The 27415-nt window shown below is 43.6% G+C and overlaps 1 long non-coding RNA gene across 1 annotated transcript; it reads left to right on the top strand.

The window, feature by feature from the left end:
* Window positions 1-7364: 7364 nt before the first annotated feature.
* Window positions 7365-27119, top strand: LOC116859792. Its single transcript, XR_004381208.1, has 3 exons — window positions 7365-7464; window positions 25676-25758; window positions 26988-27119. It is a non-coding gene; the product is annotated as an uncharacterized LOC116859792 (long non-coding RNA).
* Window positions 27120-27415: the final 296 nt, after the last annotated feature.

The following is a 27415-nucleotide window of genomic DNA, read 5'->3' as shown; positions in this document are numbered from 1 at the left end:
GGTGTTTGGTTGTGGGTTGTTGTTTGTTTTTTTTTCAGCTAGAGCTTTTTCCCCCCGCATTAGATCCCATCGAAGCCATGCTTAGTGAAAGTCATGGAACAGAATAGAAGCTCAACAAACACCTGAATAAAAATATCTGTGAATCTTGTTGGGTAAATGACTGACAAATGTACTTATGCTTTGGCTCCCTATTTTCTAGAGCCCATGTACATGATTACCTTTTCTTCTTTTCAAGACTTATTTATTTGAGAGAAAGAGCATGCGTGAGCTGGGGGAGAGGCAGAGAGCAAGAGAAATCTCAAGCAGACTCCCATCAAGCATGGAACCTGACACAGGGCTCAATCTCAGGACCCTGAGATTGTGACCTGAGCTGAAATTGAGAGTCGGGCGCTAACTGACGGGGCCACCCAGGCGTCGCACGTGATTACTTTTTTTTTTTTTTAACATGACCTGTCCCTGTATCTCTATTGTGGATGTTTGGGAAGAACTAGTGACTGTGAGCCAGGCCCACAAGACTTCAAATTCCTTAAAGTTAGGAATCATCCTCATCCTCAAAATTTAAACTAAAAAAATTTTTGAATAATAGCATTAGCTATTATTAGCATGATGGCCAACATTGATCATGTACTTTTCCACACCAGGCACTGTGCTGAGCCCTGCACAACTATTATTTAATTTCATCCTCATAACAATGTTGTGAGTAGCATCCTCATTTTATAGACAAGGAAACAGCCATGGGTACCTTCCTGCCTCTGTGTATTTTCAGAACACCTGGCTTCCCTGATGCTCACCTGCCAGATCTGTGTTCACCTTCATGTGAAGGCCAAAAGGGGCGATGTGAGTGCAGCAGGGCCTGCTATGACTGGGCCAGTGGGAGCCCCATGTTTTGAGTCCAAATTGAAGCTCTAATGGTTGGGGGTGTGTGGGGGGAGCCCCTCAGCTGCTGGAGGCCTCCTTCTGTGGCTCTAGAAATAGAAATAGGAGCCAACTAGGGGTGCCTGGGTGGCTCAGTGGGTTAAAGCCTCTGCCTTCGGCTCAGGTCATGATCCCAGGGTCCTGGGATCGAGCCCCGCATCGGACTCTCTGCTCAGCAGGGAGCCTGCCTCCCCTCTCTCTCTGCCTGCCTCTCTGCCTACTTGTGATCTCTGTCTGTTAAATAAATAAATAAAATCTTAAAAAAAAAAAAAAAAGAAATAGGGGCCAACTAGCATCCCCATTGGATGAAAAAGTACACCACCCCATCCCCAAAGCCTGCTCCTGACATCCTCATTGGACTCTTTGTTGTTTCTTTCTTTCTTTTTTTTTTTTTAAAGATAATCCTTTTTTTTTTTAAGATTTTATTTATCTGAAATACAGAAAGCAAATGAGAGACCATGAGCAGGAGGGATGGGCAGAGGGAGAAGCAGACTCTCCACTGATCAGAGAGCCCGATGCAGGACTCGATCCCAGGATCCTGGGATCATGACCTGAGCTGAAGGCAGCCGCTTAACCAATGGAGCCACCCAGGCACCCCTAAAATAGAAAATCTTTTAAGGCCTCAGAAAAACTTGAAAATGGCTGTATGCGATAAGACACCTACATTACAGTTATCCAGGGTCACTGTGACACACGTGACCAAGCTTACAAAGACACTCAAGGTCAGAAAACACAACAGACTTGGCCATAGCACCTTGAATTCACCTTCCATCAGAGTGGCTCCCTCTAAGCAGGATAGGGTTAGTTTTAGGGCAAGTGAGGTGCTCTGTTCCCCCTGCCCCAATATATGGCAGTCAACCTCTTCTAGATGGTCTTCAGTCTATTCTGCTATTATAAAAGTTTGGCTTGTATAGAATTTTTTTTTAAACTCCTTACTGTGAAAAATTTCAAACATAAAGTTGCAAGAATAATACAATGAACACCCCTATGCCCACCAGCAGAATTCAACCATTGTTAACATTCTATTTGTTCCATATCTATGGTGCATTTTTGGCTGAAGCCTCCTCCGAAAAATAAGGACATCTTCTGTGACAGACCAAAGACGACAATGCCATTATCACCTAGAAATTAACATCATTCCCCAATATCGTTTATTTTTTTTATTTTTTAAGATTTAAAAAAAAATTATTTATTTGACAGAGAGAGATCACAAGTAGGCAGAGAGGCAGGCAGAGAGAGGGGGGAATCAGGCTCCCCACCAAACAGAGAGCCCGATGCGGAGCTGGATCCCAGGACCCTGAGATCATGACCTGAGCCAAAGGCAGAGACTTAACCCACTGAGCCACCCAGGCGCACCCCCAATATCGTTTTATGCGATTTTTTTCAGCTTAGTCCTCAGAAAGTCACCTAGAGATGCTGCTTTTTCTGAACCAGGATCCAATCAAGGGTCATATGCTCCTACTGGGTATTTACCCCAAAGATACAGATGTAGTGAAAAGAAGGGCCATCTGTACCCCAATGTTTATAGCAGCAATGGCCATGGTCGCCAAACTGTGGAAAGAACCAAGATGCCCTTCAACGGACGAATGGATAAGGAAGATGTGGTCCATATACACTCTGGAGTATTATGCCTCCATCAGAAAGGATGAATACCCAACTTTTGTAGCAACATGGACGGGACTGGAAGAGATTATGCTGAGTGAAATAAGTCAAGCAGAGAGAGTCAATTATCATATGGTTTCACTTATTTGTGGAGCATAACAAATAGCATGGAGGACAAGGGGAGATGGAGAGGAGAAGGGAGTTGAGGGAAATTGGAAGGGGAGGTGAACCATGAGAGACTATGGACTCTGAAAAACAATCTGAGGGTTTTGAAGGGGCAGGGGTGGGAGGTTGGGGGAACCAGGTGATGAGTATTGGAGAGGTCACAGATTGCATGGAGCACTGGGTGTGGTGCAAAAACAATGAATACTGTTACGCTGAAAAGAAATTTAAAAAAAAAGTTTTTAAAAAAAGCAAAAAAAAAGGAACATATGCTTCTTTTTTTTATTAATTTTTTAAATTGACATATAATGTATTATTAGCCCCAGAGGTACAGGTCTGTGAATCTCCAGGTGTACACACTTCACAGCACTCACCATAGCACATACCTCCCCCAATGTCCATAACCCAACCACACTCTCCCTACCCACCTCCCCACGACAACCCTCAGTTTGTTTTGTGAGATTAAGAGTCTCTTATGGTTTGTCTCCCTCCCAATCCCATCTTGTTTCATTTATTCCTTTCCTTCCCCCCCAAATCCCCCACATTGCCTCTCAACTTCCTCATGTCAGGGAGATCATATGATAATTGTCTTTCTCTGGTTGACTTATTTCGCTAAGCATAATACCCTCTAGTTCCATCCACGTCGTTGCAAATGGCAAGATTTCATTTCTTTTGCATAGTATTCCATTGTATATATATAAAGGGTCATATGCTCTTAAGCAGGCTGGGGCTAGGGTGAGGTGAGTTAAAGGAACACCAGAAAACTCAGTATTCAAGCAACATACCAGTTTAATGCAATATTCAAAAAAAAATCAAGGTGGCAAATTATAACCTATAGGCCAGCTGCCCGCTTTTGCAAATGAAGTTTTATTGTGCTGGGATTAGGGTGAGCGCCGCAGGACCGTGTCAATGCAGGACCTTAATTTATACTTCTGATATGTTGTTCATCCTGGAATTTTTTTACATTAATTTTGATTTAAAAAAAATATTGCATTCAAATATTTTCTTGATTATGGAGTCTTTTGGCAACCTCTTAAATTTTACAGTCAAGGCAAGTGCCTCACTCACCCCACCCTGATCCTGGCCTTGCTCTTAGCTCTCATTTAACCCAGGACAAGACTCCCTTACTTATTACTGACTTTGACTTTTTTTATTCTTTCATTAAACATTTATGGAGCACACAGCCAGCCAGCCAGACAAAACTCTCTGCAGATAAAATTAAAACCCCTGATAGAAGGAAGAAGCATTCTAATATTGGACATGACATTGTAATATACAGAAAGAGCGACAACGTGACCCAGAACCAGGACGGGGAAAGGCGGAGGGACATCTTCCACACCCACAGCCGGCTGAGGATCTTACTGGAAATTAGGCTCCGAAATAAAGGATCCTCCTGTGGCTCCTTTTAGCACCTTCTCCCACCTTTTTCTGCTCCCCTTTGCCATCAAATTCTCCAAAGAATACAACTTGGACCTCTCCAGGAGACCACATCGGTTGTCTAGATTTGGGCTACTCGTTCTGGGGCAGAGGACGTCCAGTGTGAGCAGTGTAAAGGGTACTGTAGCATCTCATGAGGGACCTGAACCTGATTGCTCCATGTTTAGGGATCTCTAATTTCAGGGACTCTGAGTCAATATGCAGACTGGACTCAGAGAGGGACAATTCTATTGACAGTAGAGCCAATACAGAGGGAACTAGAGACTCAGTTGAGGCCATGACCCAGCTGTGGGATTCCTAGTAGGTAATACATTTCTTTTTCATTTTATGAAACAATATGGGCGTCTTGCCCAAAATTAGCTTATGTGTTGAGAACCCTCAGGGATTAAATATTGTTTATAACAAAACTTATCATTTAATTTTTATTTAAGGACCACCTGGGTGGCTCAGGGGGTTAAGCGTCTGCCTTTCGCTCAGGTCATGACCCCCGGGTCCTGGAATCGAACCCCACATTGGGCTCCCTGCTCAGCGGAGAGCCTACTTCTCCCTCTCCCTCTGCTGCTCCCTCTGCTTGTGCTCCCTCTCTCTCTCTCTGTCAAATAAATAACTAAATAAATAAAATCTTTTTAAAAATAATAATTTTTGTTTAAAATTTTTTTTTGTTTTGGGGTGCCTGCGTGGCTCAGTGGGTTAAAGCCTCTGCCTTCAGCTCAGGTCGTGATCCCAGAGCCCTGGGATTGAGCCCTGCATCTGGCTCTCTGCTCAGCAGGGAGCCTGCTTCCTCCTCTCTCTCTCTGCCTGCCTCTCTGCCTACTTGTGATCTGCCAAATAAATAAAGAGCCTCTCCACCTCTCCATCTGAAAGAGATTCCTGAGCTTTGAGAGGATGTCCCCAGTTCTGGAAAAATCTGTGGAGGGAGAAAAAAAGTAGAGAGAGACCCCACCAAATAAATGCCCTCAGATGCTTTTGGAACCAAGATGCTTCCTGCCCGTTTCTGGATACCTTTTGAGGGATGACATTAGGATGGACACCTGGGAACTGTGGTGCCAGGGAGATCTGGTGAGAGCGGTGGCTGCTTGTTCCACATAAAACCACAGGTAAATCACTCACCATCTCCAAACACAAGGTTCCTTCCCAGCAAAGTGGAGGGTGATGATAATGTCACTTCCCAAAGTTGTGAGCATTGGAGAATCATGCTTTCAGAGGGCCTGGCGCACTGTAGACCCTCAGCTTGGATGTGCCCAGTTCTTTGGACTGTTGCTAGTGGAATTACTTTGACAAAGGGGTTGAGGTGGCTTGCCTAAGGAACCTATTTGTCTATCGGGTTACATTTGGGGTCCAGGCATCAGAAGCTGGTTGACTATTTGTAGGACACTGAGCAGTTTGGAGACCTGGGGCCACTTGCCTCTTTAGTATTTGAATGTTTGTGTGGCCAACAGCTCAGAAGAGAACTATGCATAGTTGCCTCATATCCCCTAGAGAGTTCCTCAGCTCAATGAGAAGGAAGAACTGGGTCTCAACACCAAATACGAAACCACAGGACCTCTCCAGAGACCCTAGCAGCCAATTCCACCCATGATCACAGAAGGTGCCAAGGAGCACTGCATGTTCAGGGAATTCCTTAGACCCATAACACAGCTGCATTGTAAAGCCAGTTCCCTGAATATAGGTTGTTTTCTCATATTTCTGTAAAGGAGGCTTATTTGGCCTGGATATCCTTCCCATGCATAATGCATCAGAAGAGGGCCGTCACTAGGGTTGTGCAGTGTACAACCTGCACAACTGTACACAGCAGCCCTAGGTTTAAAAAAAAATGGATTCCAAGGGTCAGAGAAATTTGAGCCTAAGTCCCATTTCTGCCATTTATTCTCAGTAAAACCATGAGTAAATTGACCTTTCTAAATCTCACTTTCCTAATTTATGAAGTTGGAATAATTATGGATAGTGGGTACCTCTTAGAGGTATTGTGAGGAGTAAAATAAAATAATATATATGTGAAGATTTTAACACAGTGCCTGGCACATAGAACATGCTTTTTTTTTTTTTTAAGATTTTATTTATTTATATATTTATTTGAGAAAGAGCATACACAAGCACTAGTCAGGAGGCAGGACAGAGGGAGAAGACGACTCCCCACTCAACAGGGAGCCCAAACACACACAGGGCTTGATCCCAGGACCCTGGAATCATGACCTGAGCCGAAGGCAGCTGCTTAACCAACTAAGCCACCCAGGCCCCCCAAGAACATGCTTAATGAAAGCTATAAGAATACTTTTTACTCTCCATGGCTAGCTTTTAGTACACCTTTAAGATCAGCTTCTGTGTCTCCTCTCCTGGAAGACTTTCCTAATTCCTGCCCAAGCCAGGTCAAATGCCCCTCCTCTGTGCTACTGTCTCCTCCCGTGCTGCCTCCCAGAACTATGACCTCTTGCCATCAGGGACTGCCTTTCGCATGAAGACTGTAGGCATCTAGGATAATGCCTGGCACCTAGTAAGCACTCACTGAACGCTAGCTGAAGAAATGAATGACTCAATACTGCCTTCAGGGGGAGCCCAAGGGAAAAGGGTGCTCTTATTTTCTGGAGGTGGAAGCCCATGATAGGAGAAAGAGGCAGAGAAGTGGGGAAGGAGAGCCGGGACTGGACACCTGCCAACAGCAGGTCAGATCCTTCCTGTGGTCATTTTCTGGGTGGAAGAAACATTAAGTGAAACCTTGTACCAAGCTGTACCTAAGAAGATAAACAAGCCAAGGGTTCCACAGAGACAATGGCCCAATTCTTCCTGACTGGGGAAGGTGGGAACCGTGGGGAACCAGACAAACATCCCCTTCCAATTTCCTTCCGTCCATGCTCAGCTCCTGCACACCTCCCCCCAACCCCACTCTCCACCCCGGCACCCGCCCCCCCAACCAGGGCCAAGGCGGCTTCAAATCCGGTGAGATCTGTGAAGGCTGGCTGGAGCCGCAGAGAGTCTGAATCACCCCTAACCACAATGGCCTTAGAATGACAGAGGCTTTCTGTTTCCAGGGTGTGTTCTAAAGTGGGTTTTGTTGGTGGCACAGTTTGCTTCCACGTGGCCCCTGCCAACCGGGAGATTCGCAGTTTGTGTAGATCAAATTATTGAACTTCAAAACGCCCATGAAAATTGGTAAAAACAAAACAACAGCAACCGTGCAAAGCTGGGGTGGGGGGGAAGGGGAGGGAGAGATGTGGTTTAACAGGAGCACGTGTGACAAATGATTTCGCAGCCCAGACACCCGGAGGCTCAGCATGAGTCAGCTGAAGGATGTGGGTGCCAAGAAAACCTCAGGCAAGCCTGGACCCTGTGGAGGCTTCCAGAAAAAGAAAGGTGAGGGCTAACTCATACTCCACGCTGGTCAGACCACCCTGGAGGAGGTTTGGATCTGTCTGCATGCCCCATTGTGAGAGGAAAGGGTGTGTCCTGAGTGCAGTTACCAAGCTGGGGGTTGGGGGTGGGGCTTGGAGGGACTCAAAAAGTTGTCTAAAGTTGGACGAGAAGAAGAGATGAGTGACTTGGAGAGGAAAGGGCTTGGGGGGAGCGGGGAGGAGGGAGATCTGCTGCCTGTAACTTCTACCTGGAAGGCCTCCTCTTCCTGCCTGCCTCATGAACTCCTATTCATACTTTAGGCTTCAGCTGTCCCCCCCCTTCCGCCACCTCTTCCTAGGATCCTTCCCTCCCCTCTCTAAGTAGAACCAACCATGCCTCCGTGGAGATGCCCTCCTGCTGCGTCTAGGGGTCAGGTCCTTTTATTACATTACCACTGGCACAGAATGACATTGGTTGAGCAGTGACCCCATTCTATTTCTCTCTGCCACCCTAGTGCTTGGCATAGTGACTCTCCTTCGGCTGATGTCTGACTTATTAAACCACTGGCATGAAAACTGTCACCGAACATCCTGACCACGAGGAGGAGAGATTGTATTCTTTCTATGTGGCTCGAAAAGACGGAACTGGGAAAGAGGGCGGAGATGACAAGAAGGTGGATTTTAGCTCAAAACTAGGAAGTACTTAATAATAATGACGATATCTTTGCTGAGCCTTTTAGTCACATGTGGCCATATAGCAAGTTACTCCAAAACTTAGTAGCGTGTAACAACAACAAACATTTGATATCTCACAGAGTTGGTGGAGGGTCAGGAATTCAGGAGTGGCTTAGAAGAGTGGTTCTGGCTTAGGGTCTGTCGGGCGCTTGTGGCCTAGATCCCAAATGGGACTGCACTCACCTGAAGGCTTAACTGGGGCTGGAGGATCTGCCTCAAGATGGTGCACTCACATGGCTGCCGGCAGGAGGCGATGGTTCCCAGATGTGGAATCTCAAATACATAGAGTGTTTGAGTGACCTCACAACATGGTAGCTGGTTTACACCAGAGGAAGTGATCTGAGAAAGAGAACAAAGAGGAGGCTGCAATGTCTTTTACGAACTAGCCTCAGATGTCAGAGTCTGTCAGTTCTATAATACTCTGTGTCAGGGCGCTGGACTGGCTCAGTAGGCAGGACTTGCGACTCTTGGTCTCCAGGTTGTGAGTTCAAGCCCCATGATGAGTACAGGGATTACTTAAAAATAAGTTCTTAAAAATAAAAACTAGAGGCACCTGGGTGGCTCAGTCATTAAGCATATGCCTTCGGCTCAGGTCATGATCACAGGCTCCTGGGATCAAGCCCTGCATTGGACTCCCTGCTCAGTGGGGAGCCTGCTTCTCCCTCTCCTGCTTCCCCTGCTTCTGTTCCCTCTCTTGCTGTCTCTCTCTCTCTCTGTGTCAAATAAATAAATAAAAATCTTTAAAAAAAAAAAAAAATACCCTGGTGGATTATTTACAGCTACTGTAAGGGTAGGAAAAATAATTTTTAAAAAATAAAAAAATAAAATAAAAACCAACTGTGTGAGAGAAGACTACACATAGGCATGGATACTAGGTGGTAAGAACCACTGTGGTCACCTTGCAGGTGGGCTGGTGTACTGAGCCTAGCCTAGTAGCAGCCACCATGCTGGCTGTCCAGGGCCAGATCTCTCCTGTCATCACTACCACAACTTGGGAGGATGGCATCTTGTTATCTCCCTTTTATTATGTATTTATTTTGGCTTTCTTTTTTAAAAATTTCTTTCTTTCTTTCTTTCTTTCTTTCTATTTATTTATTTATTTACTTATTTGACACAGAGAGGGAGAGAGCACAGCAGGGGGAGTAGCAGAGAGAGAAACAAGGGGAAGTAGACTCCCTACCAAGCAGGGACCCTGATGTGGGGCTCAATCTCAGAACCCTGGGATCATGACTTGAGCCAAAGGCAGACACTTAACAGCTGAGCCACTCAGGTGCCCCTATTTTGGTTTTCCAAGTACTTTAATTTTTGTCACAGAAGTGGTGTCTGCCTCAGTCAGTAGAGCATATGACTTTTGATCTCAGTGTCATAGTTTGAGCCCCACACTGGGCATGGAGATTATTTAAAAAAAGAAAAGAAAAGAAAACATTAATTTCCATCACAGAAACAATACATGTATTAGTAACTAGATCATAAATTGTATAAGCAATATCCTAAGCATTTTAGAGTTTATTTATTGGAAATCTGAATGTCTGTGTATACCTCACTGTCCTCTGCAGGGAGAGCTGATGGTATATTTTCAAATTCCCATTGCCTAGATAAAGAAACCAAAGCACATAGATGTTAATGAACTTGTCTGTGGTCACCTACCTGGAAAGTCTCTGAGCTTTGCTTTAAATTTATTTTATTTTTTTAAAAAGATTTTATTTATTTATTTGAGAGATAGAATGAGAGGAGAGAGCATGAGAGGGGAGAGGTCAGAGGGAGAAGCAGACCCCCTGCCAAACAGGGATCCTGATGTGGGACTAGATCTTGGGACTCTAGGATCATGACCTGAGCCGAAGGCAGTTACTTAACCAACTGAGCCACCCAGGAACCCCTGAGCTTTGGTTTAAACCTAAAAACCAGTGATTACTTTTTGTGCCAGATTTTGCTGCATGTGCTGCCTCATGGGTCTCCACTGGCCCAGCAAGCTGGAGCGATTTTGTTCGACCCTGGCTGCATGTCAGCTGCAGTTGGGGAGCTTTACAGATGCCTGATGCCTGAGCCTAAACTCTGGGGATTCTGATCTAATTGGTCTGGAGTGTGATTCTGTTCTGCAGGGTCAAACACTGCCAACACTGGTTGGGAGTCCGATGATGCCTTCCTTCCAAATATTGCATTATCACCTGGGCTAAATGGGACATGCTCCTATTACCAAGCAATTGGGGACTCAGATATAATTTGTACATGAGTTCCTAATTGTTATCTTGGGTCCTGTGGAGGTCTGAGCTTATCTTGAAAGGCAAGAAGATGTTGAATAGGCTGGGAAGGAGGTGTAGTCCAGCAAGAAGGAAAGACTCAGGAGACACCTAATGCCAGGATAGAATTTCAGGAATATAAATTATTAACAAGAGGCTCTTTACAGAAGTCCTCTCTCAGCTTCTCTCCCAGGCTATCCCTCCGCCCCCACCCTGCATCCACATCCCCAGTTCCTACTCACTGTCCACTTTGGTTAGAGACATTTTTCTTGATGCAGATACAAAGAATAAGCAAGAAAGGGCCCCAGGGCAAAGAGTTTCTGGAACCACAGGTCCCCATGGAGGAAGGAGAGAGAGATAATTCCTTTTAAATTAATTCTTGGTTGTTGTCCTCTGCTTCTTGATCATGACATTGCCCTTAAGTTGAACCATGAGACCATGCTGTCAGTTGGTCCTTATAAGCATAGGAAGACTGGTTGAGGCTTCTCTGTGGCTTTTCTGTGAAATCACACAGCACCTGCATACCCTGCTCATCAGTGTAAGCACACAGCTGCTATTAACACCAGTTCTGGAGGCAGAATGGTATGATGTCCTTTCATCAGAAAATGTTGACTGAGGGACCGGACAGGGCACCGATCGGGACATTAAAATGAAGCCATGAACCAAGCAAAGAGCTTGCTTTCATGGACATCTCCAGAGAGCAAAGCAAATCCTCTCTAATGTAACATGGCTGATATCAGAATCCTCAAAAGGACCCTCAAGAAAAGACTAGAGAGATGTTTTCAAGGTGTTGAAAGAAACAATTTTGACCCTGGAATTTCATATCCAGCTAAGGTATCTTTTAAAGGAGGGAGTGAATTGAAGAGTGTCAGGTACCAAGGAGGCCCTCAGAAGATTCCCCATGCAAAGACCTGCTTTGAAGACAGTGCTGGAGGGAAGTTCTCCAGCAAGGAGAAAAATAAAGCCAGAGAATATTTTGAGATACATGGCATGGAAATAAGTTAGCTAAGGGGCACCTGGGTGGCTCAGTCAGCCAAGTGTCTGCCTTCAGCTTGGGTCATGATCCCAGGGTCCTGGGATTGAGCCCTGCATCAGGCTCCCTGCTCAGGAGGAGCCTGCTTCTCCCTCTCCCTCTGCTGCTCCCCCCCACTCTCACTCTCTCTCACTATGTCTCTCTCTCACAAATAAATAAATAATACCTTAAAAAAAAGGGGGGGTAGTAAGTAAGCCAAGTCCTTTGCTATGTAAATAAATGATGACAAAAAAAGAAAAACACTGGGCACCTGGGTGGCTCAGTTGGTTAAGTGACTGTCTTCAGCTCCGGTCATGATCCCGGAGTCCTGGGGTCGAGTCCTGCATCGGGCTCCCAGCTCCACAGGGAGTCTGATTCTCCCTCTGACCTTCTCCTCTCTCACACTCTTTCTCACTCCCTCTCTCTCAAATACATAAAAATAGAATCTTAAAAAAAAGAAAAGAAAAAGACTATAATAAGCCATAACCCAAATTCTAGGCGATACTAATACTAATAGCAGAAATGAAAAGACCAGAGCTAGTGAAACATATCTTGGATGTATCTCTTTGTGAGAAAACAAATAGATATTGATAAGTCTAAGTAGTTAAATGAAGATGAGTATACATAACATGTATTAGGAGTTAACCCCAGAAAAACAGAAATAGAATTATGACTTTTCCAAACAGCAGAAGAAAATCTGTTCTATCCAATGATAGGTGGAGAAGTAAAAAAGAAACAAGATGAAGGTATGAAATAGATAACATGAAATTAGGGGCATCTGGGTGGCTCAGTCGGTTGAGCATCTGTCTTCAGCTCAGGTCATGATCCTGGGGTCCTGGCATGGAGCCCTGAGTTGGGCTCCCTGTTCGGTGGGGAGTCAGCCTCTCCTTCTGCCTCTCCCCCTGCTTATACCCTCTCTGTCAAATGAGTAAACAAAATTTAAAAACAACCATGAAATTAAATAGTAGTTAGTCTTAATATGCTGGTGATTACCACTTACGTAAATGGGATAATTCACCAATAGATTCTCAAATTGGATTTTTTTTTAAAATTTTTTTATTTTTATAATTTTTTATTTTTTTATTAACATATAATGTATCATTAGCCCCAGGGGTACAGGTCTGTGAATTGCCAGGTGTACACACTTCACAGCACTCACCATAGCACATACCTTCCCCAACGTCCACAACCCAACCACCCTCTCCCTACCCCCCTCACCCCAGCAGCCCTCAGTTTGTTTCGTGAGATTAAGAGTCTCTTATGCTTTGTCTCCCTCCCAGTCCCATCACGTCTCATTTATTCTTCCCCTACCTCCCAAACCCTCCACGTTGCCTCTCAACTTCCTCATATCAGGGAGATCATATGATAGTTGTTTTTCTCTGATTGACTTATTTCGCTAAGCATAATACTCTCTAGTTTCATCCACGTTGTCGCAAATGGCAAGATTTCATTTCTTTTGATGGACAAATTGGATTTTAAAAATAATTTAGCAATTCCAGGAATGCAAGAGTGGCTCAGAATTGGTAAATCAATCAACATTATACATCACATTTACAAGAGAAGGGATAAAAACCATATGATCAGGGTACCTGGATAGCTCAGTTGGTTAAGCGTCTGACTCTTGGTTTCAGTTCAGGTTGTGATCTCAAGGTCTTGAGATGGAGCCCCATGTCAGGGTCTGTGCTCAGACAGGAGTCTGCTTAAGGCTCTTCCTCTCCCTTTACCCCTTCCCCCTCTAAGACGCTTGCTCTCTAAATAAATAAATAATAAAATAAAAAGGTTTTTTTTTTAAGATTTTATTTATTTATTTGACAGAGAGAGCGAGAGAGAGCAGGGAGAGTGGTAGGCAGAGGGAAAAGCAGGCTTCCCGCAGAGCAGGGAGCCTGATGCAGCACTAGTTCCCAGAACCCTGGGATCATGACCTGAGCTGAAGGTAGACGCTTAACCAACTGAGCTACCTAAGTGCCCCCAGAATCTAGACATCTTTTTTGAAAGTATATGTAAAACAGTCACTAAAATTGCTTGTGAATTAGACTCCAAAGAAAACCTTGGTGAAGTTCAAAGAACTAAAATCATGCAGACCTCTCTGACTACAATGTGAAAAAATTAAAGATCAATTCCAAAAGTTAGCTTAAAAAGTCCCAGATGGGACTACAACTAAACCTAAAATGTGTCTAAATAACTCTTCAGATAAAAAGAAAAGTCATAAGGGGAATTCTTAAATACTTAGAACTGAATGAAAGCCCTTTGTGTCTAAAGGTATCTAAAGCTAGGGGTGCCTGGCTGGCTCAATTGGTAGAGCATGGGACCCTTGATCTCAGGGTTGTAAGCTCAAGTCCTACACTGGGTGTAGAGACCACTTAAAAATAAAAATACAACAGTCTTAAAAGATATCTGGCTGGGGTGCCTGGGTGGCTCAGTTGTTAAGCGTCTGCCTTCAGGGGCACTTGGGTGGCTCAGTGGGGTAAAGCCTCTGCCTTTGTCTCAGGTCGTGATTCCAGGGTCCTGGGATTGGGCCCTGCATTGGGCTCTCTGCTCAGGGGGAGCCTGTTTCCCTTCCTCTCTCTCTGCCTGCCTCTCTGCCTACTTGTGATCTCCGTCTGTCAAATCAATCAATCAATCAATCAATCAATCTTAAAAAAAAAAAAAAAAGCGTCAGCCTTCAGCTCAGGTCATGGTCCCAGGGTCCTGGGATCTAGCTCCACATCGGGCTCTCTGCTCAGCGGGAAGCCTGCATCTCCCTCTCCCACTCCTCGTGCTTGTGCTCCCTCTCTCGCTGTGTCTCTCTCTGAAAATAAATAAATAAAATCTTAAAAAAAAAAAAGGTACCTGGCTATAATTAGAGGGGAATTTACAGATATAAATATTAATAAGAAAACCAGATGGGGTGCCTGACTGGCTCAGTTGGTGGGGTGTGTGACTCCTGATTTTGGGGATGTGGGTTTGAGTCCCATGTTGGGTGTAGAGATTACTTAAAAATAAAATCTTAAGGGGTGCCTGGATGGCTCAGTGGGTTAAAGCCTCTGCCTTCGGCTCCAGTCCTTATGATCCCAGGGTCCTGGGATCGAGACCCACATTGGGCTCTCTGCTCAGTGGGGAGCCTGTTTCTCCCCCACCCACCTGCCTCTCTGCCGACTTGTGATCTCTGTCTGTCAAATAAATAAATAAAATCTTTAAAAAAAAACTTAAAAAAACCCAAAACTGGAACTTTTTTTAAAATAAGCTATGTTTAGCTGAAAATTTAGAAACAAAATGAAGGGAAACAATAGATTAAGCCTAAAGAAGCAAGGTGGAATGGAATAATAATCCTTGAAGTAGAGAACAGACTATAATGGAGGATTTAAATAAAACCAAAGCCATTAATTCTTGGAGAGACCAAGGAAACTCAAAGCACTGCTTCACAGAACAAAAAAGACATGGTATACAGACGAAACAGGGATTTAAAAATCAACGAAAAATTACAAACTGTATCCCAGTAAAGGTTAAAATCTAGATAATGACAAATTTCTAGAGAAGTTTAAAATGACAAAATTGGCATAAGAATCAACAGAAAAGTTGAATGTACCAATAAAATGAAAGAAAAATAAGTTGGTGGGGCACCTGGGTGGCTCAGTTGTTAAGCGTCTGCCTTCGGCTCAGGTCATGATCCTGGGGTCCTGTGTTCCCTCTCTCACCATCTGCCAAATAAATGAATAAAATTTAAAAAAAAAAAGAAAGAAAGAAAATAAGTTTGTAATCAAGATGTTCTCCTCCATCCCCCAAACTCTCTGGCCTTGATAATTCCATAGATAAGTTTTACCAGGCTCTCAAGGAATATAACCCCTATCTTATGCAAGTCATTCCAGAAAAAAGAAATAGAAAGTGACCCAAATCACTTTGTGAAACTGGTATAAACTTGATTCTAAGATCACATAGAACAGTAAGATAAAATAAAATTATAGCCTCATTTTACTTATGAACAAAGATGGGAAAATTCAAACAAAACATTAGGAAAGAAATACAAAAGAATACAATAGAAAAAAAATCAATGAAACCAAAATCTGGTTCCTTGAGAAGAACCAGCCACACTGATCAGCAAAAAAGACATCAATATTAGCAGTATTAGGGGTGAGAGCTGACATCCCCACAGATTCTATAGATACAAAAGGGACAGTAAGGGAATTCTCTCAACAACTTCATCCAATAAATTTGACAACTTAGATGATAGGGACAAATTTCTTGAAAGACACAAACTGCCTAAGTTCTCTTATGAAGCAATAGATAACCTGAATGGCTCTACGTCTATTAAAGAAATAGAACCTGACATTAAACATGGTCCCACAGAGGTTCTTGCCAGGCCACTTCGTAGCAAGTTGGGTCCTGAGCATCATCTCCCACCGGACTCCGAAGATCTAGGAGGAGCCTCAGTCTGTGACTAGGCTTCCAATGGATTCGCCAGAGCAGCTTTACCCAACCTGGGATCATCTCGGACACCCATTGAAGAGGATTCCCAGGAAGGCTCAGGTGCCTCTCAAATGATCTCCGAAATATTAACCAAGAACCTTGGTATATTGACCCTGGACTCTAGTATCATCCTCCCTTCCCCTATGCCAGAATATCGATCCCAGCAGCAGGGTAGAGAGGAAACCACAGGCGCTGGTGGAGCGTATCCTCAGCCGCAGTGGGAGGAGGACTGTAGTAAGGACTTTGTTAACGGCCCCAAAGAAAAGGATGGCAAGGATGAGTCGAATGATTCAGTACCAGCGCTACCTAAACCCGGGGCCCCAGCTTCCAAAAGATCTACAGCAGAAGGAAACAGAGGAGGGTGAAACAAGAGTGGGAAGATTCAGATGTCGCTGTCATTATCGCCTGTATCATAAAGACCTTTCTGAGGAAACCAACATGGAGAATAATTACGACATGGAGCCAATGTAAACAAACTTTTATTCTTGTATGTTTCTTTTTGCTAGTGATTTTAGGATCATTTTGCAGCAGCGTGGAAAGCTGTTCTGTATTAGGGCAAACTGTAATATTTTGATAATCTGTGATATGATAAGGCTTTTCTTTTTTGTATCTTTTCTATGGTGATACCAGTAACTTGTGAGGAATCCTGTAGTTTGCATTTGAATGACGTCTGTATACTTATACCTTTTGATTTGACCTAAGGAAGCACTAATAGTTTTTTTTTTTAAGATCTTATTTATTTATTTGACAGAGAGAGATCACAAGTAGGCAAAGAGGCAGGCAGAACGAGGGGGGAAGCAGGTTCCCTGCTGAGCAGAGAGCCTGATGTGGGGCTCCATCCCAGGACCCTGAGATCATGACCTGAGCCGAAGGCAGAGTTTTAACCCACTGAGCCACCCAGGGGCCCCGCACTAATAGGTTTTGAATGTTGCCTGTGTGTTTGAGAGACCTGAAGTCATTAAGTAAGATAAGACCTACTATCAAAAATTGGAAGCCAAGTAACTTGTGCAGAAGGAATACAGGAAAACTTTGGGTGGTTTGGTTAGAGCATAATTAGGGGAGGTGCATATGCTAGATTTTTCTGGTTTTCAGACATAGTAATAAAATTTTTTGTTTTGCTATTTCAATTTTCAGTAAGAAATGTATGTGTAGAGGATCTTATTAAAATTGACTTATTTGAATACCTCTTAAAAAAAATTGTCCCACAGAGAAAACTCGAGTCCCAAGTGGCTTCATTGGTGAATTCTCCCATGCGTAAGGAAGCTCTAACGCCAAGTCTTTAGAAACTTTTCCAGAAAATCAAAAAGAGGTACTCTCCACCCCCTTTCATGAGGCCAGCATTACTCTGACACTAAATTCAGACATTTGCAAGGAAAACAACAACAACAAAAACTACAGACCCACGTCCCTTGTGACAAATATCCCTCTTAACAAAATTTTAGCAGCATGTTCATGGATAAGATGACTTGGCAGTGCTAAGATGACAGTTCTCTCACAAATTCATCTATAAACGTATCCAATTCCATTAAAACTTCCAGCAGGATTTTTTTTTTAAGTAAAATTGTATTAAAGTGTAACATTCATATAGAAAACCACACCAATCGTAAGTATACAACACAATGAATTTTTTAAAAAGATTTTATTTATTTATTTGACAGACAGAGTTCACAAGTAGGCAGAGCAGGAGGCAGAGAGAGAGGAGGGGGAAGCAGGCTCTCTGCTGAGCAGAGAGGCTGATGCGGGGCTTGATCCCAGGACCCTGGGATCATGACCTGAGCCTAAGGCAGAGGCTTTAACCCACTGAGTCACCCATGCACCCCAACATAATGAATTTTTTCAAAGTGAATAATTTTATATAACCATGATGCTGATAAAAAAGCATTACCAGTACCGCAGAAACACTGATGGTCCCCTGTCACCGTGGTAACTAAAGAACAGCTTTCCCTGTCTTGAACTTTCTATATAGATGGAGTGGGGTTGGGTCTAAAAAGAACAAATATAATTGAAGAAATAAGGGTGGTTCCTTGATGGTGACTTTGATGAGCTGTGAATTAAGGGGTATGATTAACTTCCTCATTCCACCCGAAGTCTCCAAACACCTACAAAATAAACTAACAGAAAACGTAAAGACCTCTGGCGAATCTAGCTTACCAGGTCTAGACATGTCTGAATTCCAGTGGTAGACACAATTCCAGGGTCAAACTATTTTCATCTCCCTACCCCCACCAGCTCCAAATAGAACCAGATCCCTCTGGGGACTAAAAATACCCTCCACTGGATGTTGGACTCCCATTTCTCATGGCAAGTCTTCTCTCATGACTCAGGTTGCTCATCTGCTAAATGGGTTTACTTGTCGTAACTCACAAAGATTTGAGGAGGAATATCAAAAAAGAATAAAGTATGTTAAAACAACTTACAAGGTATCATTAAAAATAAAAGCATCAAGGGGAGCCTGGCTGCCTCAGTCAGTGGAGCAAGGAAATCTTGATCTCAGGATTGTGAGTTCAAGCCCCACATTGAGTGTAGAGATTAGTTAAAAAAAAAAAAATCTTGGGACGCCTGGGTGGCTCAGTTAGTTAAGCGTCTGCCTTCAGCTCAGGTCATAATCCCAGGGTCCTGGGATCGAGTCCCAAGTTGAACTCTGAGCTCAGTGGTGTGGGGGTGGGAGTTGGTATTTGCTTCTCCCTCCCCTCTGCCCCCCATCACTTGTGCTATCTCTCGAGCAAGCTCTCTCTCTCTCTCAAATAAATAAAATCTTTAAAAAGAAAAGAAAAAAAACTTAAAATAAAAGCCATCATAGATATTATTTTATTTTATTTTTTAAGATTTTATTTATTTATTTGACAGAGAGAGACAGAGTGAGAGACGGAACACAAGCAGGGGCAGAGGGAGAGGGAGAAACAGGCCTCCTCCCCACCAGGGAGCCCAATGTGCGACCGATCCCAGGACCCCGGGATCATGACCCCAGCCGAAGGCAGACGCTTAATGACTGAGCCACCCAGTCGCCCCATAATTATTATTTTAAAGGAAACATTTCCAAGCAATTCCAGCCTAGATTTTTTTTTAGAAATCTTTAAATTATTTTATTATTTTTTAATGTGCAAAATTTAATAAGATGTAAGAAGTATTTTGATTTGTGGGAAAAGAAAAGCCCCCTAATGGTACTCTTAAGTGCCATGGTTTGTGTATATTACTTATTTATTTATGTGTTAAACTTCAGATTACGTGTGATAAACTGTCCGTGGTGCAACGCTATCGATTTCCCTGCATTAGAAGTTGAATTAAATGTGCATTCCTCTGGGGTTGGTCACCATGGGGGAGGCCTAAAAGTTTGGAGGAAGAGTAAACAAAGACCATTAAAGCTCTCTGGGCCCTGTCTCCCATTGATCTCTGTCACCCCAGGGAAGGCTTACTGCAATCCGGCCCACGTACATCCTGGTCTTAATGTTCCCCTAATGGTACCTAATGGCCGCTTGGCTATATCCCTTGCATTATAAAAAAAAAAAAAACAGCTGCCTTCCCCAGCCATGTCTCAGGCGTGTTCTAGAAAGCGAAGTGCTTTTGAGTATATCTCATGTAAAATACAACATTCCTCAGTGAGCCTTGTTTCATGTTTTCATTAGCTCCTTTATTCACGGAACTAACATCTATTGAATATTTACGCTGTTCTAGGCATTTCGCCAGTGGTAGTCTTTGTCACCAAATTACAGTACTCATCTCAGTGATCAGTACTTGGAAGTGAATTACTATCCTCTTGTTGTTCTCAGAGAATTATTAAGATATTGGGAGAAGTAAAGAGGTGTGGCTCCAGGTTGAATGCCTACCTCCCAACTGGATGACCTTGGTCCGATTATATTTCAGAAATAACTGAGCTTTTCTTTGTGGCCTAGTGTGAGATCAATATGTATAAATATAACATATATGTTTGAAGAAAATTGTATTTACTCTCTGTAGCATAGAGAGTTTGGTATGGAGGCTTAGGACATCAGTGTAGTGAATTATTTATTAGAATTTTCTGTATTCTTATAGATCTTTTTCTTTTTCTTCCAAATTAAAAATGTGACTAGACTGCATTTAGGTCTTGTTTAAAGTGATTTCACCCAGGGGTGCCTGGGTGGCTCAGTTGCTTAAACCTATGTCTTCAGCTCAGGTCATGACCCCAGAGTCCTGGATGCGAGCCCCACATCAAGCTCCTGGTTCTCCCTCTGCCTCTGCCGCTCCCCCACTTGTGCTCATGCACTCTCCCTGTCAAACAAATAAGTAAAATCTTCCAAAAAAATTTGTTTTAAAGATTTTTAAAATTTATTTATTTGACAGAGAGAGATCACAAGTAGGCAGAGAGGCAGGCGGTGGGGGGGCGGGGGTGGAGGGGAGAAGCAGGCTCCCCGCTGAGCAGAGAGCCTGATAAGAGGCTCAATCCCAGGACCCTGAGATCATGACCTGAGCGGAAGGCAGAGGCTTTAACCCACTGAGCCACCCAGGCACCCCGAATATCTTCAAAAAAAATTATTTTCACCTGACACTCTATGACATTTGAGCTTCAAAATGTTACTATCTTTAGTTCTTGAATATTCCCCACTCCACCCCTTGATTCTTTGCTCATGTCTCCTTTTTTATGGGTTCTGTGTTCTCCTTCTGGGATTCCTATTACAGGACCCTTTAGTCACAATTCCAAAATCCTAAATTCTCTGATAAAACAACACTTATTTGGCAGTAAACCTTGATCCAACATGATGTGAAACTATTTATTGACTTTATTTCCCCACCTGTTTTGCAGCGGAAAGATAGTATTTTTGATTACAAAGTGCGGACACAGACCTCACTAAGGGGAAGGTGGGGGAGGGGGGATGTCTTACCAGTTCATGCACCACATCATCAACTAGAACACCCCGCACGCTGAATCCTAAAGCAAATCTTTTTGAAGAAAGGGCTGTTGGCTTACAGATCTACCTCAGATCGCCTGGACAACTCCCTCCACCTCCCTATATCACTCATGCTTTTTGCAGTTTTCGGATTTATCCTCTGAGTTCTAGCAGAACTTCTTCAATCTGTCTTCACGAAGTTTCTGGTAGCTCTGCCTCTGTGCAGTGTTTCATTTGGCATTTACAGTTTGATTCTCCAGGAAAATATTCCCTGATCTCAAATGGATCCTTCCTTGGGACTTCTTGCTCTGTATCAGCCAATGTTCCTTTCCATGTGGCAGGACTAGAACAGGAGTTTTTTATGGGCAAGAAACAGAAACGCCACTGAAAGAGGCCTGAGGGAAGAGGAGACTTTATGAAAAAACGTGGGGCAGCTGACGGGCTGCAGGTCGTCTGGGTTCTAGGCTGTCTCCAGGGACCTCAGACAGAGACTAGACTAAGGTTTCATGGGGCCACATCTTTCCCGTTCTCTCTTGCTCGCTCACTCTCTCCTCTTTAACTTTGCTGGCTTCATTTTCTCCTAACGCAGTTGGATTTTTGCCCCCTGGTTAGAAACATGAACACTAGCAACACCAAACACATATCCTTTCCACTTGGTAAACAAAGAGGTCATAGAATGTGTTCCTTCTGGAGTGAGGGAGTCTTCACTGGGGTGGACTCACTGGTCAAGTCTGGGTCTCCTTCCCAGACTTGTGTCCATTGGATGAGGCCACTAAGCAAAAGAGGTGAGGGAGGGATGCTGAACAGGTTAGACAATTATATCCACTTCATACACTTTCTATAATGTCGTGTATGTTCCCCATAGGTTTGAGAATCCCCCTTGAGCCTCCAGGGCAGCCTCCTCTTTCAACTGGCAACATCTTGTTATAGACACAGAGATGTCTCAGTGTTTGCTCCTTTGGGAGAAAGCCTGCTGGACAGACGCATGGCTGGGCAGCTAACTGCTGCTCCACGACAGGAGAGGAGAAGGGTTCTGTCAGGGTTTGCTTAGCCCCAATTCCAGAAGCATTTCAATGGCAGCTTTTATGGAGCTTCTGTTAGGTTTCTGTTTGTTATGAATAAATGAATCCCCACTCAATGGCCTTAAGAAATTAGGAAGATTTACTGGATCCCGTAACTAGAAAAGTCCATCCTTGGGGGATGGTCAGATGTGACAGAGCCACGGTTCCAGCTTTGGTTCTTGGCATTTTCCCCGGCCGCCTCTTTCCCTTGAGTCAGATTCATCTACTGCTACCGAGTTGGCTGCGCAGATCTAAGCCCCACCTGACAATATCCAGAGGAAGACAGATGGTCTCTTCCGGCAGGTATTTCTGAAGCAGAAGGACATCACTTTTCCAGAAGCTTCCAGCAAACGTATCCTTACATTGTATTGGCTCCCATTAGTTATTAACCCTTTTATGAATCCATTTCTGTGTCCAGGGAAATGTTGTGTGTTGATTTGCTGCCTTCCTAAACCAACCGATGGATGGCAGGGAGGACAAAAGTCCCCTTAGGCCAAGCAGGCCAACACCCATGGGGTGGTGGGGGCATGAAGTCAGTGTAAGGGCTGATGTAAAGGAAGATGGGAACCTGAGGGAAGGCTGGGATGCTGCTGGGAAGGAGGAAGTGGGTACAGGGCAGGAAACCCATGAAGAGAGCCAAACTTGGTTTCCAAGTCTGATGCAAGTCCTCACCATTTTAAACTCTGTTGTAGGGGCCCCTGGGAGGCTCTGTCAGTTAAGCATCTGCCTTTAGCTCAGGTCAGGATCCCAGGGTCCTGGGATTGAGTCCTGAGTTGGGCTCCCTGCTCAGCAAAGAGTCTACTTCTCCCTCTGCCCCTTCTCCCACTCATCCTCTCAATCTTTCTCTCTCTCTCTCTCAAATAACAAATATATAAAATGTTTTAAAAAATACTATTCTAAAAGAGCCATTGTTAAACACTGGGCATAGGATGATTAAATAACTAGTACAGAGAACGGTGTCAGGGATTTTCCGCACCATACCAAGAACGTAGCAGCAAAACCCAGCTTGCCCGGTGAAGAACAAAGGCAGGTGTCAAACATCAAAAAGGATCCTTTCCTCCCTGCTCTGTGTCTGTTTGGGGTAATTTATCCACATGGTCAGGATCTGCTCTATTCCCCTTCAAGCTCCCCATGGTTACCCTATAGGCTGCCCACATCATTCCCCCCAAAGAGTATTCCGTTCTTCCCTTGGGGCATTGTCCCTTCCGCACTGGGTACTTGCGTTGATGTTGTCATGTGGGAGTTCAAGGAGCCAGACTGACTCTCCCGACTTCAGTTCAGAGTATGAGTGTGAGACCTCCACTCAGCCAGCCAGGTGCTCTGCCCTGGGGCTTGTACTCTTGCACAAGTGACGTTAAGACTAAAGAGGGGAAGGTTGATGCTATTGGTTGTAGCCTAGGTGGAAGACGAATTGATTGCTATTTTGAACGGATTTCTTCGGTTATGAGACCATTTCTGGACTTCCTGTGAACTCTGTTTAGCTTCTTGGCCCTCCAGACACCCTTGGTTCCTTCTATCTTCAAGTCTGACTGTCGGGTTCCCATCCATGCGGACAGCCCCTCTGAGCCTTTGCTCAAATTACCCAGAACTGGCTTCTGTCACTGGTGACCAAGACCCCCAACTGATCACAGATGCCTACCGTTCTGTTTTTGACTCTGCTTCTAACTTAGTGATAAGTTGTTGTCAGTTTCCCTCTATGTAAAATTAGGGAAGGAGACTAGACCTGTGTTCTGTAAATCTTCTTCAGTCACAAAACAAACAAACAAACAAAAACCTTTGCAAAAACAAAATCTTGATGGGAGCAAATCAATCCTAAAATTGATCAGCACTGCTCTGGCCAAAAGGTTTCTCCAGAATGCTGTCGTCTTGGCTCTTTCTCAAGAGTAGCAACACTGTGACTTCTGCTCTGATATGTAATGGGAAAGGATTCCACTTCCCCTCTCTCATCGCAGCGAAAGATAGCCTGGGTCCATTTCATTAACTCAGGGAGGCATCAAATGGGCAGTTTCTCATTGACAAAGACTCATTTCTTCTTGAAGAAACGCGCTAAGCAAATGTCTGTGGCATGTTTAAACACGCGCATGCGCACGCACATAATGCGACTGCCAAGTTTTCGGGCCACTTAAAATTTCTTTAAATTTTTATTTTAATTCCAGTGTAGTTGACATATATTAGTTTCAGGTGGGCCGTATAGTGATTCCACACTGTTCTGTACAGGAGTCAGTGCTCCTCGGGACACGTGCCCTCCTTAATCTCCATCACCTGTTTCCCCCAACCCCCACACCCCATCTCCCTTTTGGTAACCTCAGTTTGTTCTCTAGAGTTAAGAGTTTGTTTATTGGTTTATCTCTCTCTTTTGTCTCTGTCTCTCTCTTTTTTGTCTCTCTCTCTCTCTCTTTCTTGTCTCTGTTTCTCTCTTTCTTTGTTCATTCGTTTTGTTTCAGAGCACTTTTTAGTGTGGAGAAGGCGAAAGAAAACCACAAAAAACAAAGAACAAAAGAGTATGAGAGTGAGGATGTTTTTCTGCTCTCTTTAAAGCATTTGTGCATCTGTGTCTTATCCACTTTATTTTATTGGGTCTTTGAGGGCTAGAGTTAGGACTTTTTTCATGACAAATATATAACTTAGTACTTTTTTTTTTTTTTTTTTTTTTGGTGAAACAAAACTAGTATGACTTCCACCATTAAGATCTGATGTAATTAATAGCATGTGATGTATTTAAACACTGTCCCTCCCCTTGTCCAGGTACTGGGCTATGGATTTACACACAGTCTCAGATATTTTCAAATGACTCTCTGAAAAGGTACCATCTATGATTCCTGTTTTATAGCTGAGGTCAGTGAGGCTCAGAGAGGTTAAGTAACTTACCTAAGCTCACACAGCTAGTAAATAACCACTGACTGTGTGGCTCCAAAGCTTACATTCTTCCAAATATGACTCTACTCATTTAGATAGTGCCATGCATGGGGATCTTTTAAAATGTAGAGTAAGCTGACCATATATTTCAGTGGTCATTCATCTTTCTGATCTAGAGAGCCCTCAAAGGTAAGACCTGTAACTCCTGACTGAAGAAGCACCAGAGACCTCTGGACTCCTCTCCTGGTTCCAAGTACCTTTGCCCGGAACTAGCAGAGCTAGTTCTTAAAAGGAGCAAACCGGTTAGCAGTGGGCATGCTTCTCTTCTACAGTCAGTTGAAATTTCCTGTGGGAAAGCAAACTAATTTTTTTTTAAAGATTTACATACTTATTTATTTATTTTAGAGACAGGTGGCAGGAGGGAACAGAGGGAGAGAGAGAAAATCTCAGGCAGGCTCCCCGCTGAGCGCTAAGTCCTGATGCCAGCCCATCCCATGATCCTGAGATTAGGACCTGAGCTGAAATGAAGGATCATCTACCCAATGGACTGAGCCACCCAGGCCCTGCAAACCAAACCAATTTTAACAAACCAGAACCAGGAAGAGGAATTTGCAACTGAGAAAGACCTTTTGTGAAAATGAATTCTCTGAAGCTAATTTTGGGATTGGGGACATGAAACCAGAAGATAATTATGATCTGGCACAAATAATCCTAATCTCTATTCTTGGTTATCGACCACATTGTCTGTGTTAGCTGTTACCATTTCTAATAATGATGGTTCTCTACAGGTAATCCAAAGGGTATTGGCTCCAAAGGAGTTCATCAATGTATGCCTATCCATGTTTTATCACGAGTTAATACATTTCCAGGTACTGGTCCTGAATATGCCACTACGTAACTGAGTGGCCTTGGATGAGTTACATAAACCCACTGGGCCTCAGTTTCTTCGTCTGTGAAGTGAGGGATTTAGATGAGAGCCTCTGTAAACTTCAACTCTAAAATTCTAATTTTGCTGGTTGTTTTGAAGGACCGGAGGGCCATGCAATCCCACATGTGTCCAGCAGAGGTCAGAAGATGTCACCAAAAGCTCTGAGTTCTCCAATAATCCAGGTTAACGATGTAAATTTTTCTTTCTCGCTCCCTCCCTCCGTTCCTTCCTTCCCTCTTTCCTTCCCTTCCCTTCCCTCTTCCCTTCCCCTCCCTCTTCCCTTTCCCTTTCCCTTCCTTTACCTCTTCCCTTCCCTTCCCTTCCTTTCTTTTCGCTCTGTACATAGATAGCTTCATAGTAGTCCCTATTTTCCATGTTACTTCCCTGATTTTTACAGTTAGGGCACGCATAAAAGCAGGCATTTTTCCTGAAAGATCAGAGTAGAGATGCATTGTCTGCTTCAGGCTTCCTTGTCAAATGTAAACCATTTCCCAACTGGTTAATGCCTGGTGAACAAGGGTAACTTGTCTGACAAGTGACATCAAGGGCTAGGGGCAGTTTTATATTTAGACTAAGTGTGAACAGTAAGTTTGCTACAGAAAATTCTATGTCAGGAGCATCTGGGTAGCTCAGTTGGTTGAGGGTCTGCCTTTGGCTCTGGTCACTGTAGGGTCAGGCTCCCTGCTTGGTCGGGAGTCTGCTTCTCCCTCTCCCTCAGCTCCTCCCCCAGCTCATGCTCTGTCTCTCTCTCAAATAAGTAAATAAATAAAATCTTTTTTAAAAAAGAACATTTCAAAATTTTCTTTTATAGTCATCTGTTATAGAGAGTCGTCAAAACTCTAACAGTAGATTCTTGAATCCTACCCAATGACTTATTTATTTATTTATTTTTAAAGATTTTATTTATTCATTTAACACAGAGAGAGATCACAGGTAGGCAGAGAGGCAGGCGGGGAGGTGGGGGGAAGCAGGCCTCCCGCCAAGCAGAAAGCAAGATGTGGGGCTTGATCCCAGGACCCTGAGATCATGACCTGAGCCAAAGGCAGAGGCTTAACCCACTGAGCCACACCCAGGCACCCCAACCTATTTATTTTTGAAACATATTTACCTTAGTGAAATTCTTTTCCTGGTTTTGGTTTTTTCCCCAGCTTTACTGAGGCATAATTGACATGTGATATTGCGAATATTGAAGATGTGTAAGTTACAGAACATGTATATGCGACATGATTATCACAATGAGGTTAGTCAACACATCTGTTACCTCACAGAGTTAAAAATCTGAAGAGTCTGGTCACCAATATTTCTCTCTCTCTCTCCTGGTCTCATCAGAAAAATTATTTGGGAAATAGACCATCACAGAGATAGAGGCTTCCTAATAAATATTTAAATATGATATGCATTGTTTTTTTAGGCAGAAACTGGATGACTGGTTTACATATGGATTGAATTGAAGGAACTGAGAATTAAAGAAAGGCCTACAGCCAGGTCAAACCCATCCCAGTTGTCCAAACAGTACATTCTGAATAAATATTCTGGTGGTTACAAAGTTTGGCCCTCTTGGTAAGACAGACCGGCATTTGAACCTTGCTAACGTTCCTTAACCTCCCCAGAAATAAACTCTTCAATTTCTTTATCTGTAAAATGAAGATAGTGATAAGACTTAAGACTTTAAGATTGTTGTGAGGATTCAATAAGATAATATTATGTCAAGAATGTAGCCAAGCACGAGCCACATAACAAAGGATCACTTGGTGAGTGCCTTTGTTGTCCTACCTTATTTGGGAGGACTCAGCAGTTTTTAGAAAAAACAAACCCAGATGAATATCACCACGCCCTTCT

The sequence above is a fragment of the Lontra canadensis genome, unplaced genomic scaffold (genome assembly GCF_010015895.1).
Source record: "Lontra canadensis isolate GAN:19392208 unplaced genomic scaffold, GSC_riverotter_1.0 scaffold163, whole genome shotgun sequence".
Classification (NCBI taxonomy): Eukaryota; Metazoa; Chordata; class Mammalia; order Carnivora; family Mustelidae; genus Lontra; species Lontra canadensis.
This window is presented reverse-complemented; position numbering and strand designations above follow the sequence as displayed.